Source organism: Haematobia irritans, chromosome 1, assembly GCF_050003625.1.
Source record: "Haematobia irritans isolate KBUSLIRL chromosome 1, ASM5000362v1, whole genome shotgun sequence".
In the NCBI taxonomy this organism is placed as follows: Eukaryota; Metazoa; Arthropoda; class Insecta; order Diptera; family Muscidae; genus Haematobia; species Haematobia irritans.
The window spans coordinates 179,645,068-179,664,504 of record NC_134397.1 but is presented as its reverse complement, the minus strand read 5'-3'; the positions used below and the strand labels follow the sequence as shown (position 1 = coordinate 179,664,504).

The 19,437-nt window shown below is 35.7% G+C and overlaps 1 protein-coding gene and 1 long non-coding RNA gene across 3 annotated transcripts in view; one reads left to right on the top strand and one right to left on the bottom strand.

Moving 5' to 3' along the window:
- Positions 1-19,437, top strand: part of Calx (sodium/calcium exchanger 3) — a 640,265-nt gene that overhangs the window by 120,857 nt on the left and 499,971 nt on the right. The window lies entirely within an intron of this gene.
- Positions 325-19,437, bottom strand: part of LOC142222193 (uncharacterized) — a 45,178-nt gene continuing 26,065 nt past the window's right edge. For both annotated transcript variants that reach the window (XR_012718274.1, XR_012718273.1), the window contains exon 3: positions 325-1,165. This is a non-coding gene — a long non-coding RNA (uncharacterized LOC142222193). The remainder of the gene's footprint in view (positions 1,166-19,437) is intronic.

Below are 19,437 nucleotides of genomic sequence, written 5' to 3'. Positions count from 1 at the left end.
AAGGTTCAAGTGTGGTTCATTTTGGGGGTTAGTGAACTGCTTGAATTTATTCTGATAATTGGTTGATAGTTTTGCAGCAAGTAGAGGATGCTAATGAGGAATGTGGTAATTACGAAACGTGCGTCCATCTATAGGAAGAAAATTTTGACAAAAATTTTTTTAGCAAAAATTTGACAAATTTTTTTATAAAATTAAAATTTGGACAAAATTTCCTTAGAAGAAATTTTTGTGGAACAACTTTCATTTTTTTTATTGCGATGGACTTGAAATTGTGAATCCTTATATTATATATAGGCCTTATATCATACTCCTTTTTAACCCCACTGAGCTTTCATTCTAACATCCAAATGGAAACATTTTGATACATAGTAATATGCATAGATTGCTCGTTCTTCTTCGACAGGAACTGTTTGTCAGAAAAGTCTGATTTCTCCTCCTGTTCCTTCTCCGCATGTTCGTCCTTCTCCACTATCTCTTTCGTTTACCATAACCACTCAACTCCCATTAACAACTATGACGAGTTGTTAATCCTCGAAGCGATTGTATCGTCTCGTCTCTAAGTGCCGTGGTTGAGCATAGGAAAATCCTGCAATAAACACTTTCACAGATGAAAATGCTGATGATGCTAACGACAACGATGATGACTATAAACTGGGGATTTCATCATTCCCATATAGACATGTAGCTAACGTTCAAAGTTTAACATAACCAAAGATTTGCGAAACGGCAGTGTTCATTAAAAAGGTGGTTATTTGGGTTTGGGGTTATTGTTTCCAATTTTAACTTGAGAGAATTAAATCTGCATATATTTTTGATATAGGTTGCTTTTGATGTCAATAGAGAGTTGAGTTTGTAATTTAACCAGAAAATAGGTTCCACACAAGTTTTGCTATGCTTCGAAAGCCTTGCCAACCTTTTCCTAAGGGACTTGAGTTTTTCGCAAAGGCAGTGCTTGGAACAACCAGCTAAAAACTGGATAAGTATCCAGTAAAAAAATGGTTTTAATCCCCATCTTGTTAACCTGGGAGTAGTGCACATTTGAATCATCTTCAATGAGACGACACTTGTCATACCCATGGTTGTCACAGTTAATAGAATTCTACTAAAAATGGTCGATTTTATACTGTTCGGTATATTGGTAGAATTCTTGATATTTTGGTAGATTCTGCAAAATAAGAGGTAGTTGATAAATTTTCTATATATATACAATTTTGAAAATTTTTCTATAAAATTAACATTTTGAGAAAATTTTCTATCGATATAAAATTTTTACAAAATTTTCTATAGAAATAGCATTTTAACAAAATTTTCTATAGATATAAAATTTGAACAAAATTTTCTATAAACATAAAATTTTGACAAAATTTTTTATGGAAATAAAATTTTATTATTGTTGTTTTTGATTTCAGCTTAAAGCCATGCATTGACTAAACTACAAGTGTTGCTTAACCAACAGTGGAAAATAATGTTTGTCAAATTTATTTGGGTAAAGCACTATAGGCTGCAAGATGGTTGGATGGACAGCTGTTTCGTAATTACCACATTCCTCATCAGCATCATCTACTTGCGGCAAAACTATCAACCAATTATCAGAATAAATTCGGATAATTCACTCAACCCAAAGTGAATTACACTTGAACCTCCCGAAAAAAGGGTTTTTATAGTCGGCCTTGCAAACAACATTGCAAGCATTTCTCTTCTCCTTTGCCAAAGTCAAATCATCGATTTGAGGGTTTGTTTTGAGCGTGCTTCCGTCTATAGGGCTTTGTACAAATAAATTTGACAAGCAGACTTTTCCTCTGTTGGTTCAGCTACACTTGTAGTTTAGTCAATTCATGGTTTTAAGCTGAAATCAAAAACAACAATAATGATTGAAGAATAAACCAACGATAACAAAACAAAACGAATGAAATAAAATTTTCTGTAGAAATAAAATATTGACAAAATTTTCTATAGCAATACAATTTTTACAAAATTTTCTATAGAAATAACATTTTGACAAAATTTTCTATAGAAATAAAATTTTGACAAAAGTTTCTATAGAAATAAAATTTTGACAAAATTTTCTATAGAAATTAAAATTTTGACAAAATTTTCTATAGAAATAAAATTTTACAAAATTTTCTACAGAAATCTACAGAAAATTTTCTGAAAAAAAAAATAAATTTTCTACTGAAAACAAAATTTTTATAAAATTCTTTATAGAAACAAAAGCTTGACAAAATTTTCTATAGATTTAAAATTTTAACAAAATTCTCTATAAAAATGAAATTTCTGATGGAAATAAAGAGTTGTACAGAATATTCTATAGAAATAAAATTTTGACAAAATTTTCTATAGACATACATTTTCTATAAAAATAAAATGTTGACAAAAGTTTTTATAGAAATGAAATTTTTGCAAAATTTTCTATAGAAATAAAATTTTGACACAATTTTCTATAGAAATAAAAGTTTGACAAAAATTTCTATAGAAATGAAATTTTGGCAAAATTTTCTATCGACATAAATTTTGAAAAAATTTTCAATGGAAATAAAATTTGACTAAATTTTCTATAGAAATAAAATTCAAAAAAAGCCCTCTAGACTGCAAAATGGTTGGATGGACGCACGTTTCGGAATAACCACATTCCTCATCAGCATCCTCTACTGGCAGCAAAACTATCAACCAATTATGAGAATAAATTCAGACAGTTCATTAAACCCAACAATGAACCACACTTGAACCTTCCGAAAAAAGGTTTTGCATGCTAGCCGGCTTATGCCGAAATATATTCGTAAAAACATACATCTTTTCATATGCCACTGTCAAATCATCGATTTGAGTGCAGTTGGCTGGGACAAATTTTCTATAAAAATACAATTTTGACAAAATTTTCCATAGAAATGAAGTTTTGACAAACTTTCCTATGGAAATAAAATTTTGACAAAATGTTCTATAGAAATAAAATTTTGACAAAATTTTCTATAGAAATAAAATTTTGACAATAGTTTCTATGGAAATAAAATTTTGATCTAGGTTAGGTTAGGTTAGGTTAGGTTATGTGGCAGCCCGATGTATCAGGCTCACTTAGACTATTCAGTCCATTGTGATACCACAGTGGTGAACTTCTCTCTTATCACTGAGTGCTGTCCGATTCCATGTTAAGCTCAATGGCAAGGGACCTGCTTTTTATAGCCGAGTCCGCTCCACATTCCAGTGAAACCACTTAGAGAAGCTTTGAAACCCTCAGAAATGTCACTAGCATTACTGAGGTGGGATAATCCACCGCTGAAAAACTTTTTGGTGTTCGGTCGTAGCAGGAATCGAACCCACGACCTTGTGTATGCAAGGCGGGCATGCTAACCATTGCATAATTAGATTTTGATCTAATTGTCTATAGAAATAAAATTTTGACCAAATTTTCTACAGAAATGATATTTTGACAAAATTTTCTATATAAAACAAATTTTAAAAAATTCTCCATAGAAACAAAATTTTGATAAAATTCTCTATAGAAACAAAAGTTTGACAAAATTCTCTATAGAAATATAATTTTGACAAAATTTTCTATAGATTTAAAATTTTAACAAAATTTTCTATAAAAATAAAATTTCTAATAGAAATAAAAAGTTGTCAAAATTTTCCATAGAAATAAAATTAAGACAAAATTTTGTATAAAAATAAAATTTTGAAAAAATTTTCTATAGAATAAAATTTTGAAAAAATTTTCTATAGAATAAAATTTTGAAAAAATTTTCTAAATAAATAAAATGTTGACCAAAATTTTCTATAGAAAACAAATTTTAAAAAATTCTCCATAGAAACAAAATTTTGATAAAATTCTCTATAGAAACAAAAGTTTGACAAAATTTTGTATAGATTTAAAATTTTAACAAAATTTTCTATAAAAATAAAATTTCTTATAGAAATAAAAAGTTGTCAAAATTTTCTGTAGAAATAAAATTTAGACAATATTTTCTATAAAAATAAAATTTTGACAAAATTTTCTATAAAATAAAATTTTGAAAAAATTTTCTAAAGAAATAAAATGTTGACTACATTTTCTATAGAAATAAAATGTTGATCAAATTTTCTATAGAAATAAAATGTTGACCAACTTTTCTATAGAAATAAAATTTTGAAAAAATTTCTATTGAAATAAAATTTTGAAAAAATTTTCTATAGAAATAAAATTTTGACAACATTTTCAATAGAAAACAAATTTTAAAAAATTCTCCTTAGAAACAAAATTTTGATGAAATTCTTTATAGAAACAAAAGTTTCACAAAATTTGCTATAGAAATATAATTTTGACAAAATTTTCTATAGATTTAAAATTTTAACAAAATTTTCTATAAAAATAAAATTTCTGATAGAAATAAAAAGTTGTCAAAATTTTCTGTAGAAATAAAAGTTAGACAAAATTTTCTATAAAAATAAAATTTTGAAAAAATTTTCTATAGAATAAAATTTTGAAAAAAAATTCTAAAGAAAAAAAATGTTGACCAAATTTTCTATAGAAATAAAATGTTGATCATATTTTCTGTAGAAATAAAATGTTGACCAAAATTTCTATAGAAATAAAATTTTGAAAAAATTTTCTGTAGAAATAAAATTTCGACAAAATTTTCTATAGAAATAAAATGTTGATCATATTTTCTGTAGAAATAAAATGTTGACCAAAATTTCTATAGAAATAAAATTTTGAAAAAAAATTCCGTAGAAATAAAATTTCGACAAAATTTTCTATAGAAATAAAATTTGGACAAAATTTTCTATAGAATTAAATTTTGACAAAATTTTCTATAGAAACAAAAAAATTAAAAAAATTCTCCATAGAATTTTGTCAAGATTTTCTATAGAACCAAAAAAATTTAAAAAATTCTCCATAGAATTTTGACAAAATTTTCTATAGAAATAAAATTTTCAGAAAAATTTTTATAGAAATAAAATTTTGACAAAATTCTCTATAGAAGTAAAATTTTTTGACTATGTTACGGTATTTACTGAAATGTAATTCATTGAATACTCAAATTTATTATATTTTAATCCTCATTAAAATGTAAATGGAATACGGAACCTCTCAATCCCAAGCGCAGCCCACCATTTCCAAAAGTAAAAAAATAACATTTTGAGTGAAACATCCTCCAAGTAGGTGTTATGATAGCTTCCTCCCATCAAAGGGATATATTTTTGTATACCCCAAAATTATTATTACTTCCCATCATTAAGGAAATCATTTAGTGTGGAAAAGAAACCAAAAAAAAAAAAACACTCCCCAAATCAATCCTTTTTTTCCATAGAAAATATAAAGATCCCAATTGTGAATATCATCATCATCATCATTTAGCCAAGAGCAAAATGTTTGGCATAATGGGGAAACAAAACAAAAACCAAACAGAATACTTGACTTTAAGGTGTTGAATGGCTTTTGAAAATTTCTATGAGAAGACCTCATATCTTCAAACGAACAAAATTTTCACATCTACAAGAATTTTATGCAACCAAGCATGAAAAGACTTTTTCCAGTATTCTTGGTTTTCCTCTGCCATTTTTCGTTGCTTTCCAGCTAAACTGGCATCCAAGAAAACCCCCCCCCAAGCCATCATTCATTATACCACTGTCCCATTAACATTTTGGCCCAACCACTCCTTCATGGGGGGTGGGGGGAAGGCAAACGAAATTCAGTATAGTAGAAAAATGCTAGGTTTACATTAATTTCCAGCAGGTGAAAATCATCTTCAGCAAAAAAAACCAAAATTGATGAGCCTTTTCACTTAGCAGGCTGTAGGAAAAAAAACTGCCAACCTAGCCAAGAATGTTTTGACATAAAAATCACTGAGCCGGCAAAAAACTGTGGGGGAACAAAAAGAGCTTTGGTGATCTGAAGTTGGCAGGGAAATAACGCAGAAAATATTAGCACCTCATCAGCAGTATTACTAAAATGTTTGTCTGTCAGCAACAGGCAACATTTGGGAGAGATGGGCAATTTACAATCCAACATCAACCGTAAAAAAATTATCTACATATATTATTTGACAAACAGAAAATTATTTCGAATAACAAAATCAAATAAATGATGAGACATGTACTATATACTATGTTAATATTATTTATGTGAAAATCACCAATAAAAAACAGCTCTCTTTGTCACAAGGTTAAATAGGCCGAAAATTTGGATGGCTTTTTTTATTTTTTGCAAAATATATTGTGGAGTACAAATTCAGAGAAAAATTAACACCAAACTATTTTTAATAAAAAAAATGATGGAAATAAAAATGGTAATCAATTTAAAAAAATTTCACGAAAATTTTTCCAATTAAAGTCTTAATTGAGTTTTAAAAAATATTCAATTAATTATTTAATTGATTCAACAATTTTTTTTTAATCAAACACAAAACTTAATATCAATTAATTTTTTAATTGACTTTCAATTAATTTTTTAATTGATACTATCATTTCTGTGATTGAAGACATTTCAATTAAAAAATTAATTGGATCAATTAATTTCGTGATTGAATCAGAAAAAAAATTTTTGTGTGTTCGGTCAGGCCGAATCTTATGTACCCTCCACCATGGATTGCGTAGAAACTTCTACGAAAGACTTTCATCCATAATCGAATTATTTCTGAACTTCTCTCTTATCACTGAGTGCAGCCCGATTCCATATTAACCTCAATGACAAGGGACTTCCTTTTTATAGCCGAGTCCGAACAGCGTTCCACATTCCAGTGAAACCACTTAGAGAAGCTTTGAAACCCTCAGAAATGTCACCAGCATTACTGAGGTGGGATAATCCACCGCTGAAAAACTTTTTGGTCTCAAAACTTCTTAACACCGTCTTCTCAATTGTAAGTTAGTACATACGGGGTATATATTAAACAAAAAAAGCCGATTAAATACGTATATATGTTAATTCAGTTTGATAAAATTTTCTACAGAAATAAAATTTTGAAAAAAATTTTTCTAAAGCAATAAAATTTTGACAAAATTTTCAATAGAAGTAAAATTTTGACAAAATTTTCTATAGAAATAAAATTTAGACAAAATTTTGTAAAGCAATAAAATTTTGACAAAATTTTTATAGAAATAAAATTTTAACAAAATTTTGTATGGTAATAACATTTTGACAAAATTTTCTATAGAAATTTTGGTAAATTATTTTTGGGGATCGGCTATATATAACTTTAGACCGATATAGACCAATTTTGGCATGGTTGTTAGCGGCCATATACTAGCGCAATGAACCAAATTTCACCACGTACCAAATTTCAACCGGATCCGATGAATTTTGCTCCTCCAAGAGCTTCGGATTCCTGCATGGTTGTTAGCGACCATATAGTAACACCTGCATGGTTGTTAGCGACCATATACTAACACCACGTACCAACCGAATCGGATGAATTTTGCCCATCCATGAGGCTCCGCAAGCCAAATCTGGGGATCGGTTTATATGGGGGCTATATATAATTATGGACCGATATGGACCAATTCCTGCATGGATGTTAGCGACCATATACTAACACCACGTACCAAATTTCAACCGAATCGGATGAATTTTGCTCATCCATGAGGCTCCGCAAGCCAAATCTGCGGATCGGTTTATATGGGAGCTGTATATAATTATGGACCGATGTGGTCCAATTTTTGCATAGTTGTTAGAGACCATATACCAGCACCATGTACCAAATTTGAGCCGAATCGGATGAAATTTTCTATTCTTAGAGGCTCCGCAAGCCAAATCTGGGGATCGGTTTATATGGGGGCTATATATAATTATGGACCGATGTGGACAAATTTTTTTATGGTTGTTAGACCATATACTAATACCATGTACCAAATTTCAGATCGGTTGAAATATACTTATCTTAGAGGCTCCGTGGTGCAATGGGAGCCACCGTGGTCCAATGGTTAGCATGCCCGCCTTGCATACACAAGGTCGTGGGTTCGATTGCTACTTCGACCGAACACCAAAAAATTTTTCAGCGGTGGATTATCCCACCTCAGTAATGCTGGTGACATTTCTGAGGGTTTCAAAGCTTCTCTAAGTGGTTTCACTGTAATGTGGAACGCCGTTCGGACTCGGCTATAAAAAGGAGGTTCCTTGTCATTGAGCTTAACATGGAATCGGGCAGCACTCAGTGATAAGAGAGAAGTTCACCAATGTGGTATCACAATGGACTGAATAGTCTAAGTGAGCCTGATACATCGGGCTGCCACCTAACCTAACCTAACCTAGAGGCGCCCAAGCCAAATCTGGGGGTCCGTTTATATGCTAAGGCTAAACGTAAAAGTGGACCGATATGGCCCATTTGCAATACCATCCGACCTACATCAATAACAACTACTTGTGCCAAGTTTCAAGTCGATAGCTAGTTTCCTTCAGAAGTTTCAACAGGCGGACGGACGGACATGCTTAGATCGACTCAGAATTTCACCACGACCCAGAATATATATACTTTATGGGGTCCTAGAGCAATATTTCGATGTGTTACAAACGGAATGACAAAGTTAATATGCCCCCCATCCTATTTTAAACCAAAGATGCTAAATCCTCAAAATAAGTCTTAGCATATATTTGAAGCATTTTTATCTTAAATCTAAAGATTCAATTTTTCAATTAATTTAAGGACGATTTCTTTCAATCAAAAATGTGTTTATTTACTTTAAGGAAAATTGGCCTTAGTTTAAAGACATGAAACTTTAACGAAGGGACGAACATTTTCTAAATGTGCGTCCTAAATTTAATGTAATAAATATTTGAAGCATAGATTATAAACTTTCTTTTAATTAAAATTTCATTATTTTAAAGAAAATTGTCCTTAATAGTGTGTAAATTGCGCATCCTAAAAAATTGAGGTTGCATAATCTTTAATATCACGTAAATATTTTTTTCAGTGTTGTAATCAAGCATTTAGATTTGATGGGGTTAAGACACAGACCATTGGCACCTGCCCATGCATAAATCCTAGATAAATCATGATTGATCATCGCCACGTGTTCATCTAGCTCATTCCTCGTGCCACTATTATAGACCTGGACATCGTCCTCGTACATATGCACCTGACAGAAAGACAGTTGACTCAGTAAATCATTAATATACAGGGAGAATAAAAGTGGACCGAGTATCGTACCCCTTTCGATACAGGCAACGGACTAGAAGTAAGAGACTTTAAGAATACCGACTGACAACGATTAGACAGATGCAATGAAATCAGTTTGACCGACGAAGGCGAGAACCCGAACAAATGACGCATTTTAGCTCCCAGCATAATATGATCCACACAGTCAAATGCCTTGGAATGATCAAAAAGAACAAGCAAATTGATCCAGTCATCATCCAAATTCCCTCGAATATTCTCGGTTACTTCAACCAGGACATTTACACAACTGTGGTTAGGACGAAATCGCGACTATTTCTCGCATTGTAGGGAATAATCATTTAAATATGTCCACATTTGGCGATACAGTATCTTCTCAAATACCTTTCAAAGATAAGGAAGGTTAGGTTAGGTTAGGTGGCAGCCCGATGTATCAGGCTCACTTTGACTATTCAGTCTATTGTAATACCACATTGGTGAACTTCTCTCTTATCACTGATTGCTGCCCGAATACATGTTAGGCCCAATGACAAGGGACCTCCTTTTTATAGCTGAGTCCGAACGGCGTTCCACAATGCAGAGAAACCACTTAGAGATGCTTTGAAACCCTCAGAAATGTCACCAGCATTACTGAGGTGGGATAATCCACCGCTGAAAAACTTTTTGGTGTTCGGTCGAATCAGGAATCGAACCCACAACCTTGTGTATGCAAGGCATGCATGCTAACCATTGCACCACGGTGGCTCCCAAAGATAAGGAAAAATTTAAATCGGACGAAATTCATTCGAACCCTTGGGCAGTGGTATAATATTAGCATGTTTCCATATAGAAGGAAAGGTACTAGTGGTGATTATTCCATTGAATGTGATGTGATATGTGAGGCAGTATAACAGGTTGGTCCCCGATCTAACAAAGAAAAATACATTTTTTGTCAACAAAATTCGTTTTTATTATTCAACATAGTTCCCTTCAAGAGCGATACAACGATTATAACGACTTTCCAATTTTGTGACACCATTTTGGTAGTACTCCTTCGGTTTTGCCTCAAAATAGGCCTCAGTTTCATCGATCACGTCTTCATTGCAGCCATATTTTTTACCTGCGAGCATCCTTTTGAAGTCTGAGAACAAGAAAACGTCGCTGGGCCAGATCTGGAGAATACGGTGGGTGGGGAAGCAATTCGAAGCCCAATTCATGAATTTTTGCCATCGTTCTCAATGACTTGTGGCACGGTGCGTTGTCTTGGTGGAACAACACTTTTTTCTTCTTCATATGGGGCCGTTTTGCCGCGATTTCGACCTTAAAACGCTCCAATAACGCCATATAATAGACACTGTTGATGGTTTTTCCCTTCTTAGAGGCCATAACTTTGCCAGCGGACTTTTGAGTCTTTCCAGAATCATCAACACGTTGTTGTTTTTGGTCAAATGTAAGCTCTCGTGGCACCCATTTTGCACAGAGCTTTCGCATATCCAAATATTGATGAATGATATGACCAACACGTTCCTTTGATATCTTTAAGGCCTCTGCTATCTCGATCAACTTCATTTTGCGGTCATTCAAAATTATTTTCTGGATTTTTTTATGTTTTCGTCGGTAACCACGTCTTTCGGGCGTGCACTGCGTTCACCGTCCTCCGTGCTCATTTCACCACGCTTGAATTTTGCATACCAATCAATTATTGTTGATTTCCCTGGGGCAGAGTCCGGAAACTCATTATCCAGCCAAGTTTTTGCTTCCAACGTATTTTTTCCCTCCAGAAAACAGTATTTTATCAAAACACTAATTTCCTTTTTTTCTATTTTTTTCACAATAACAAAAGTTGCTCCACAAAAGACGCTCTATCTCACAAACTAGTTGACTTATAGACATCAAATTTTGACACGAATCCTTTGAAGGTTGGTACTATATAAAAATAATATGCATTTAATACTAACGACGCCATCTATGTGTCCGACCGTGGACTTATTAGCCAACCTGTTATAAGGCAGAATAATTCTTACACATCTCAGGTTTATCCCGTCATAACCCACAGCATTCGACCGTATCATCTCAAAACATGTTACTACTTCAGTCTGGTCAAAACAGGAAAACTCGTAATCTATAGGTCCGGAAGTAGACGAAGAGCCAAAGCTGTAGAAATTAGTCGTTTCACTGGGTACATCTATAATTTTATTATTAAACTCATCGACATTAATATTAACAGAACAACCACCACAGATCCCACCAAGTCCTAACTCGCGAATGGTCTTCCATGTTCCCTTGGACTCCAAGACTGATGAAAAGCGTCCTAGGTAATACTCAGTCTTGGCGGACCTTATCAATTTATTAACACGGTCCCTGGCAGAACGATATTCCTCGTGTAGTTCGGCCGTCCGGAAACGCTTCCAATTAACAGTTAACTATTATTATCAAAGCAACAATTCACAAGGAATAATCGTCCGATAATGCATGATTGGGCCAATATATGACAAAAGCAATACAAGATGATCATCTTATCCAACCTACATAGGGAAACATAACTCTGCTCATCTTCTATCTTTTGGGCAAATGCAATGAGTTGCTTTCTTTATGATTCTTTACATTTTATCTTTACCGAATAGAAGTCAAAGATTAAATACCATACCATGAAGCTATTTCGAAATGTGACTTCACACATCGAAGTACTAACACCTATAGTTATAGGTAGAACAAAATGTGGGGGCTAGAAATCAATATGACCTTCTTTGGTAATCAAAGCTATCGAAATGTTCCCTATCCCCACCACCTAATGAATATTTGGATTTGTAGAGGACAGTAAAAAAAAAAAAACAGAAAAATAATTGATTTTGGTGCCAATGAAATCACAGCATATCAATGACGAAGTCGTCAGCAGCAATAGTGGCAAGTGATATCAAAACCATGCTAATCATATCTCGTAAATCTTAAATAAACAATATCAGCAATTTGGTATTGTCCGCATGGATTTGTCCGTTGTATGTGTACATGGTAGAGCTATTACATATGAATTTATGTTCCCCCAACGACATAGGAAATGTTGGGCCGAACGACGGACCGAACCGGACTGATAACCATAAAATAGAATCTTATCATATTGGGAATAAAAACAAATTGTGTCATCATTAATGAAGACTACAATCCATCGGATAAGTGTATTGCGTCTTAAGGTTTTCTAATAAAAGTAAGAATAGGGAATATTTGAGCCACTGTGGTGCAATGGTTAGCATACACGCCTTGCATACACAGGGTCGTAGGTTCGAAACCAGTTTCGACCAAACACCAAAAAGTTTTTCACCGATGGATTAGACCACCTTAGTAATATTCTGGTGACATTTCTGAATGTTTCAAATTTTCTCTAAGTGGTTTCATTGCAATGTGGAACGCCGTTCGGACTCGGCTATAAAATAGAATCGGGCAGCACTCAGTGATAAGAGAGAAGTTCACCACTGTGGTATCACAATGGACTGAATAGTCTAAGTGGGCCTGAAATATAGGGCTGCCACTATACCTAACCCAACTTAGGGAATATTCGTCTTTGTAATCATGCAAACCGACCACGTAGAAATAGTGCAAAATTTTGACATGATCACTGATTTCTCTGTTTGCTAAAGAGGAACGGGCAATCAAAAGTACCTCCAGGAATCTTAGGCTTCTTCCACAAAAGAGGGAAACAGAAGAATAATCTGTCGATATGGTGTATCAACTTGTACCTGTTTCCCTGTTTTCGGTAACGATGTCTAAAATCTTTAAGGTGCTGAGACGTAGTGAGTAGTAGGTTTGGGACCAATTAGAGCTCGGTCGATATCCTCCTGACCTAAGTTGTGAATATAGTTAAAACGTCTGAACTTTTTCGAAGGTTGTTATGTGTTGCGCTATTTGTACGTTAACTTGTCTCCAGTTCGAGGAATTCTGCAACTAAGATGGGATGCGTCCAGAGTGATCTGGTGATAAGATGAGTAGGTTTCAAGAAGGGGACGCTGTCATGTAGCCCTTGACTACAGATGGGACACACATCAACTTTGCTGCTATCAATCACCGACAGGTATGAATTGGGGCGACTGCACTGACCTTATCTCAGCAGGAGCAAAATTACTCTAGTCTGCCGTGGTAGGTCTGCTTCTTCCGGAGCTATCGCGTGTCATGTCGTCTTTAATTACAGATAGAACACACATCATCAACGCTGCTACCAATAAATGACAGGTAGGAATTAAGGCGGCTCCATTTGTTTAATCTTAGCTGGTCCAAAACTATCCTTGTCTGCTCGTGGGAGATGTCTTTCCGCCGGTGCTATGAGCGGTGGCGGACATGATTAAACTTATCTGAACGCTTCATCCGCCGTATACTCATGAATCCTGTTCAGAACTGTCTGGTATACTGTATGATCTAAAGGCTCTCTTATGTAGTGCTGGATCTCGCGCCCTACACACAATTGTGTCTACGTAATGGGTGGGTTCTTCATATAAACGTGATCCAGGGGTGACTGCGGAGACACCCTGCCGCAGTTCTAAGGGCAGCATTCTGGCAGGTTTGTATTGCGTATCTCTTGTCTGAAGTGTGCACATTCGCGCTTCATAGTTTAGCACTGACTGGCTCATTGCCTTATAGGTAGACAACCGCATCCCAAGTGCTGCCGGCAAACGACTTGAGGACATTGTTTCTACCGTGGAACTTATCACAAATTGCAGTGGGGAAAGTGTTCGTCAAATTGTCTGCAGAAAGCTATTATGGTATAGGCATCCGGAGTTGATCCATCAAACGTAACGATAATGTTATCCTTCCGTCTGGGGTTAGAGAGATGGCTATTGGTAGTGCACAGTTTCCCTAATCTGAGATCCGACTCCTCTAGATACTTGCACCTTTTTTCCCTTTTGGTTCGCAAGAAGCTGATCGATGCTTTCAGGTGTATCGATATGTACCTATTTCCCGGGATTCAGTAACCGAACGACCTTCCCTTTTTCGGGAAGTCTCAAATAGCGAAGGTGCTGAGACACAGTAAATAGGTTTGGGGTAAAGTATTTAACAAATATATATCAGGATATCATTCCCAGTACATCATAGCCAAAGCATAGTTGTCGAACTTTATCGACAGGAGGACATCCTTCTGAATGATGACTAATTGGGTTTGTACATCCTTGAAGGCGCCGTTCTACATCACCAAGTGGACATCCTCTCCACTACCAAAGATGAATGCCTGAATTGATATTGTTAAAAACAAACATATTGTCCATTTAATCGAAGAGAGCGAAGCCCATATCATCATCGGATTCCTCAGGTGTTGCAGTATAGGCATTCACCTCTCAAATAGGAATTCACCTTTTAAATAACATTATTATGTTCTCCTTCCGTCTGCGGTTATTTACGCCATTTCAGGTTCATCGCCTCTATCCCTGGTTTCAGTAACGAAAATCCATTCCCTATTTTTAGATGTCTAAAATCTCAAAAGGGCTGAGACAAAGTGAGTAGGTTTGGTTTCCAGTCCATCAGGACAAATGCGTAGAGGCCCTCGCAATCTTGTTGATAAGTTGATTACCTAAGTTGAATGCATATGTGGTACGTCTTAGCTTTCTTGAAACTTTCTCATCGAATTGTCTGCAAAAAACTGTTATGGTATATGCATCGGAGTTATTTCCTCAAATTTTACGATAATTTTATCCTCCCATTTGAGGTAAGAGAGATAACTAATGGTTGTCTATAGTTACCTTAATTTGAGATCTGACTCTTCCAGATACTTGCGCCATTTGTCTCATTTTTGGTTGGCAAGAATCCGATCACTCTTTTCAGGTGTATCGATATGTACTTGTTTCCCTCGATTATGTAACCGAACGACTTGATTTGGTTTGAGTACGGAACAACCGTGTTTCTTCAGGAAATGCAGCTGCTTTTCAAGCCACAGGTACAGATGGCTTGCCAAACCAGATATTTCTTTGCGAACTTTGACAGTTTTATGTGCTTGAAAATATCTGCTACCTTTCCTTTTCCTTTCCTTCCTTTCCTTTCCTTTTGCCGTATAAAACTCCTGTTCCGGAAGCTGCTTGCAGTCGGCTTTGACGTAGGTTTCGTCGTCCATTACCACGCAGTCAAACTTCGTCAGCATCGTCGTGTACAGCCTCCGGGATCGCGCTTTGGCCGTCGTATTTTGTTTATCATCGCGATTTGGAGTCACTACTTTCTTGCAAGTCGATAGTGCGGCTCGTTTTTTGGCTCGATGCACGGTTGTAGACGATACACCCAGCTTATTTGCGGCATCTCGGAGAGAGTGGTTAGGGTTTCGCTTGAAACTACCGGCAACTCTCTTTGTCGACTCAGCGGCTTCCGGTTTTCGATTTCCCCCCGATACAGACTTCCTGGCTGTCGACAAACGTTCCCCAAACACTTTAATTACATTTGTAATGGTTGATTTGGCAACTTTTAGCGATTTTGCCAGCTTTGCGTGCGAGTAGTTCGGATTTTCGCGATGCGCGAGCAAAATTTTGATACGCTGCTCTTCTTGCTTCGACGGCATTTTGACAACTGAAGAGTGAATTCCAAAATCAAAATAGAAGCAACATTCTACACACACGCACCTTCAAAATGAGGGGTGTTCAGGTTTTTTAAATGCAAAATTGAAAGAAATACGTCAAGTTTACATTGACCAAATTTTGACCGTATCACCCTTCAATGGCCCTCTACAGTAGCCTTAATTTGAAATCTGTACCCATAAGATATTAACACCATTTCAGACGTATCACCTTTTTCCCTGTTTTCAGTAACGGAACTACCGTCCTCATTTTCAGATGTCTAAAATCTCGAAGGGGCTGAGACATAGTGTGTAGATTTGTTGTAAAGTATTTGACCAATCATGTCTGTTCTGGGTCACACCGCATTGTACACCACACACAAAGTTAGTTGTTCTGAGTCACACGTGTGAACACTTTTTTTCGGACTTTTAATCGAAAAATGTGACAGTTGATTTTTTCTGCAAGCCATATTATTTGCAGACAGAAATTATAAACAAAACATATTTTGCCGGTATAAACATAAAAAATTAAAAGTGCATAACTCAAAGCCATAAAATGCCTGCCGGATTTTTGTTAGCAGTGAATAATGTAAGAACAAGAGCAATTTATCAAGAAAAAGGAGACAATTGCGTGATGCTTCAAATCTGTTTTGATTTGTTTTTTTCTATCCCTCCTCAATGTTACTCATGAACAAACGATCGCCGTGTCGTTCTCGTTTTTGGTTTTGACGGCGGAGAAGTTTTTATTTTGGTTTTGGTCAAACAGTTTTTAACATCCATACATTAAAGGAAATTTAATTATAGTGGGCATAATTAACTATTCTGTTAAGGTTTTTCTCATTTGTATTGCTTAAATATTTACAATAATATTGCAAACAAATTTTCTATCGTGGCGGCCTCCATGTGCAGAAAGATATTGGCGGCATTAGTTTTTTTTGTAATTTGCTCTGTGATTTGTGCACCATGAACACTTTGCAGAATTGAAGATGCCATATTTTTCATGCAATAAATTTGGTAAAATTCACTTTTCTTAGCCCATTGATTTTGTAAAAGTTATAATTTAATTGCCTTATATTTTCAAAAAGACCTTTGATTTGTTTAGGAAAGCGGATAGTATTCACAAAAATCGAAGATAATTTTGCTTAAAACTTTTTTGTGTTAACTTTTAAAAATTGTGGCAACATTATGCTTTCGAACACACTGAAAATCAGCTGATTAAAACAACCCCAAAATTTCTACACCAACCAGAGGAAATTTCGGTTCAAATTTTAGATGGATTTTTAAAATCGTGGTTTCTGACATATATAAGTGACTTTACCAATAAAATTTGCAAATAAATATTAATAAAAAACATATTAAAGTTTCAGAATCTGTTATTTATTTGTTATAAAAACTTCTAACTTTGCATACGATGGCTGTACACTGAGCCTACACAAAAGAAATTTTCGTGTACATTTTTCAGGACTATGACGGTGTATAGTGTTAGCCAGAACACCTTTTAAGTGTGACACCATACGTAACTTGTACATGTGTGTACCAGAACAGACACGAATATGTTTCAGCGTCTCGTTTCCAGTCTATCAAGGCAAAAGCGTAGAGCCCTTCGCGGTCTTTATATCCTAACTGATTACCAAAGTTGAAGGCATATGTGGTACGTTTGAGCTTTCTTGAAGCTTGCTCATGGAATTGTCTGCCTACTATGGTATACGCATCGGAGTTATCTCCTCAAATGTAACGAAAATGTTATCATTCCGCCTGACTGCTCCAAATGCTTGCACCATTTGTCTCATTTTTGGTTGGCAAGAAGCCGATCGCTCCTGTCAGGAGTATCGGTATAATCTGTTTCTTGGATTCAGTAACCGAACGACCTTGGTTTGGTTTGAGTATGTTTGCAAAAGGGCAAAAGCGTATGGCCCTTCATACGCTTCAAACTGATGACCAAAGGTGAGGACACATATGGTACGTCTCAGCTGTCTTGAAGCTTGCTGGTCGAATTGTCTGTTATTATGGTATAGGCATCGGAGTACATCTAATGTAACTCTTCTTCCATTCGAGGTTAGAATGATAGCTAGTGGTCTTCCACAATTGCCTTAATCTGAGATCTGACTCCTCCAGGTACTTAGGACATTGGTCTTGCTTCTGGATGGGAACAATTACTAGCCAGTTGATCCTTTCAGGTGCATCGATATGAGCCGGTTTTTCGTGTTTCAGTAACTCAACGAACTTGTCCTTTTTCCAGAGGTCTATAACCTCGAAGGTACTGAGTCATAGTGAGCAGGTTTAAGGCAAATTATTTACTGAAATTTGTCACCACTACATCGCGGCCAAATCATAGACCCTTCGCGGTCTTCATCGTTGGGAGGACATCTCGTTTCCAGTCTATCAGGGCAAAAGCGTAGAACCCTTCGAGGTATTTATGTACAAACTTATGACCAAAGGTGAGGACATAAGCGGTACGCCTTAATTTTTCTTGAAGCTTGCTGATTGAATTGCTAGCAAAACGCTATTATGGCATAGGTATCGGAGTTCACCCCTCAAATGTAAATACTCATTCCGCCTGAGTTAGAGTGATAGATAATGGTCGTCCAGAGTTGCCTTAATCTGATATCTGACACATCCAGATACTTGCGACTTTGGTCTCGCTTCTGGTTGGCAACAAGTCCAGCAAGTCGCTCATTTCAGGCGCATATATATTACCCTGTTTTTCGGGATCAGTAACTCAACGAACTTTTCCAGAAGTCAATAATCTCGAAGCTATTGAGACATACTGAGCAAGTTTTAGGCAAAGTCTTTGACCAATATTTGTCAGCATGTTTCCACTACATCGCGGCCAAAGCATAGACCCTTCGCGGTCTTTATCGTTATCACTTAGCGATAAAAATCGTGACCCTCACGAACGATCGACCCAATTTGGCCATCAATCAGGAGGATGGCCTCCCAGGGTCTATCGTTCGTGAGGGTCACGATTTTTATCGCAAAGTGATAAATGATGACCCAACTGTGGTAGTTCTCCTGACAAAAGTTGGGTCAACTTTACTGGAGCGCATAGACTTAGCTTTCTTGAAACTGAGTTTATCGTCGATTTGCCTGCAGAAAGCTATTTCACTGCAGGCATAGTAAGTCACTCTCAAACGGAATAAGTATGTTATCCTTCCGTCTGGGGTTATAGAGAGAGAGAGAGATAGAGTGCTAACGGTCGTCTACTGTTGCCTTGATCTGGTCGATATGTGTCTGTTTATCGGGCCCCAGTATCGGAAAGACTTTCCGTATTTTGCCTAGAATCTCGAAGGTATTTAGACACAGTGTGTAGATTTGGAGGTAAGTCTGTGACTAATATGTTCCATCACCGTGTCATTTTAGTGCAGTGTGGTTAGCATGCTCGCCATGAACAAAAAGGGTCATAGGTTCAATCCCAATGTCAACCGAACACCAAAAAAGGTTTTCAGCAGGGGTTTATTCCCTCGCAGTAATGCCAACGATATTACTGAGTGTTTTATAGCTTCACTGAATGGTTTCACCATAATGTGAAACGCAGTTCGGACTCAACTATAAAAAGTAGGTCCTTTATCATTGAGCTTAATATCGGGAATGGGGAAACACACATTGACAAGAGAGAAGTTCTCCACTGTGGTATAGCAATGGACTGAATAGTCCAAGTGAGCCTAAAATAACAAGCTTAAACTATACCTAACTTCATATGTTTCGCCATCCAGTACATCACGGTCAAAACTTAGATTTGTGGTCCTTATCGCCAAGAAGACATCCTCGTGATTGATGCACAAAGTTTGGTCGTCCGTAATTGAGGGCACAGATGGTACGTCTTGGCTTTCGTGAACTTCGTTCGTCGAATCGTCAACA